A 3,287-nucleotide genomic window follows, 5' to 3' on the forward strand; every position below is an offset into this window, starting at 1 on the left:
TGTTCTATCTTATAAAAGCCAGCTGTTCTTATTGGCTTGGGAATTATCAATTAAATCTTTGATCACCTTTTGGCTAATTGCAAGAAATAATATCTATAATCCGATAAGGCACTTTTACTTCCTTGGTAGGTATGGTCATTCCTTCCCACACGGCAATTTGTACTTCCAAATTGTGAATTAGCTAAATAGTTCACATCACCATGCAGTATGCAAGATTCTGGAGATAAAAGAGATTTTGCCAATAAGCATATTTCTATGAAAGTTCATCATTATTTTGGTACAGTCATCACCTACAACAATAATTTTCCACACATAGAAGAACTCTCACCCTAAATTCCACTCATTAGCTACTTGCAAAAGTTTTAATTGAGAAAAAGATTCCCAAAGGCTTCTCTGCCAAATGTAATTGGACATTATGGAAAATATTAACACTAGAGTAATTATAGGAAATTGGAAGAAGATCATTAAACCTTAAACTACTTTAAATATATATTTACATGCCAAACTTTATATGTAAACTAATGACAAACATCTGTATAATTATACTTGATATTGCAAGCTGCTCAGTTGGAATAGACTAGGTCTGTTCAATTTAGAATGCCTTTAATATTAATAAGGAAAAATTAGCAATTTTTAAAAATTGGTTAATTAACTAAAAGTTGCATCTTCATTTTCTTCCCTGCATAATAGTAAAAATGTGCAAACTAGTGTCGAATGCAGAGTGAAAGGTTATTATAATCCTGCATTTGCAGAATTTCAAATCAAATAAGTTAAAAAGTAGAGAAATTATATCAGCCACATGACTTTATTCCATCGTGTTGATTCAGGTTCAAAATGGCTTCCATGCATGCAGACATCTGCTGTGGGCCTTCACTTATCACCATTTTGATAGATCAGAGGTGTGACATATGAGTTCAACGCCCACCATGATTGGTAGGAAATTTAAATTCAATTAATTACATACTCTGAAGCTACTAGATTAACATTAAAACCTCTTTGGCTGTTCTGAAATGGGAGGATGAACAAGCAGAGGTTGTGCTCCAAATAGAATAGAATAACCTTTACTGTCACATGCACTCGAATGATTGCAGTGAAAAGTTTGTAATGTTGCCTCTCGGTACCATCTTAGGTACAGGGTATCTAGGTACAGATACTTTAAGTGCTGTTACAGATTCGAAATAGTAAAAAAATACTCTAGCATGGGAATACAGACTTTAAAGGTCAAGAATAAGAATAAAAAGTGACTTTAAAGTACTCAAGTTATAGTCCTTTTCCACTGAGTCCATGCCCACCGGGCTTCAGAACACATGGTCTCGCTGACTCCATGCACTGGCCTCTGTTTCGGACTCGCCTCCAAGAGTCGTCTCCCCAGCCTGCCTGGGCTTTGTCTGCTGTGCTCCAGCTTCAGCCGTGACTCAGCTCCCAGCTCAGCCTGCATTTGCTCTGCTCGCCGCTCTGGTCTGTGGCTGCAACTTACTTCTGGGACTCAGCCCACGACTCGTCTCCCTTTGTCTCGCCTCCATTCACCAGGTAGGGTAATTTAAGATGGTATAAGGTAGTGGGGGGGGGTGGGTGGTGAGGTGAGGGTAAGAAAAACTGCCACAAAGAGGGAAAAAACAAAGAAAAAGGAAAATGGAACTGGTGAGCATAGGAGCTCTGGATGAAGCGTTTTAGTCTGCCACCATCTTATTCACTGAGTAGGGACCAATAATATAGGAAGAAAGATAAATGAGGTCCTGCAAGCTGCCTTTAGGTAGCTGGGTAGGAAATTGAAAAGCATGTAGTAATCTTCAGATTATTCCTGGTGCCAAACGATAGACAGTATAGGAATAAAAAGATTGATCAGAAGAATGCACGACTGGAGAGATGGTGCAAGGTCAGGACTTTAGATTCCTGACGACTGGGGCAATTTCTGGGGGGAGGTGAGGCCTGTACGACATGGACGTGTTATATCTGAACAGGAACAGGACCAATACTGTTGCAGGGAGATTTGCTATTGCTGTTGGGGCACATTGACAAGATAATGGGATCCTGACAAGTAGTTCAGAGAGGAAAGAAGCTGAGATGGAATTATAAGTTGAAAATAGATAAGTGAGTCTGCAAGGAAATATAGGTTAGATAAGAAAGAAGCGAGTTTAACAAGGTTAAATGGATTATATTTTAATACCAGGAGGTTGAGGAATAAAATAATTAAGTTGAGGGCACAGATACACTTGTGGGAGTGTGATACCACAGTTATGACCAAGACGCAGTCGGAAGATAGGTAGGATTGGCACCGCAACCTGGTTTTGCGGTTTTCAGACAAGATAGAGAGAGGGCTAGAAAATGAGAGAGGTCGCAACATTGATCAGGAAAACAATTATAGCAGTGAGGAGGGATGATACATTCAAAAGATTGTCAAATGAGTCCATAAGGGTAGAAATAATAAATGCAAAAGGGCCAAAAACACTGTTTAGTGTGTACTGTAGGCCCTCAAACAGTCAAGACGAGGCTGAGGATTGAATATGTAATCAAACCTCCAAGAACTGCAAGATTAATAAGGCAGTAATAGTAGCGGATTTAAGCTACTTAAATATTAACAGGGAAAGTTTTAGTGTACAAAGTAGGGAGGGAGTAAAATTCTTAAATTGCATCCAGGAGAACAACTTTTAGCCAGTACAGAAAATTCAACAAGGGAGAGGACTGTTCTGAACTTAATATTTGCAAACGAGCCCAGGCAGATGGAAGTGCATTAGTAGGGCAGCATATTGGAGATTTCTTTTTTCGTTATATTCATGGGATGAGGACGTCGCTGGCTAGGCAGCATTTATTCCCTATCCTTAATTGCCCAGAGGGCAGTTAAGAGTCAACCACATTGCTGTGGATCTGGAGTCACATGTAGGCCAGACCAGGTAAGGATGGCAGTTTCCTTCCCTCAAGGATATTAGTGAACCAGATGGGTTTTTCTGACAATCGACAATGGATTCACGTTCATCATTAGACTCCTAATTCCAGATATTTATTGAATTCAAATTCCACCATCTGCCAGGGTGGGATACAAACCCGCCAGTCCAATTTGTCCCCAGAACATTATCTGGGTCTCTGGATTAACCATAGTGACCTTAATTCAAGGAGATTTAGAATAGTTTTGGAAAAGGATATGAATGGGCCGGGAATAAAAGTTCTAAATTAAGGAAAGGTTAATTTTATTAAGACAAGATATAATTTAACTAAAGTAGACTGGGCAAAACTACTTGTCAAAACTACTACTACTAACTATGTCAGTGCAGTGGGAGGCATTCAAGAAG

Source organism: Rhincodon typus, chromosome 8, assembly GCF_021869965.1.
Source record: "Rhincodon typus isolate 14 chromosome 8, sRhiTyp1.1, whole genome shotgun sequence".
Taxonomy (NCBI): Eukaryota; Metazoa; Chordata; class Chondrichthyes; order Orectolobiformes; family Rhincodontidae; genus Rhincodon; species Rhincodon typus.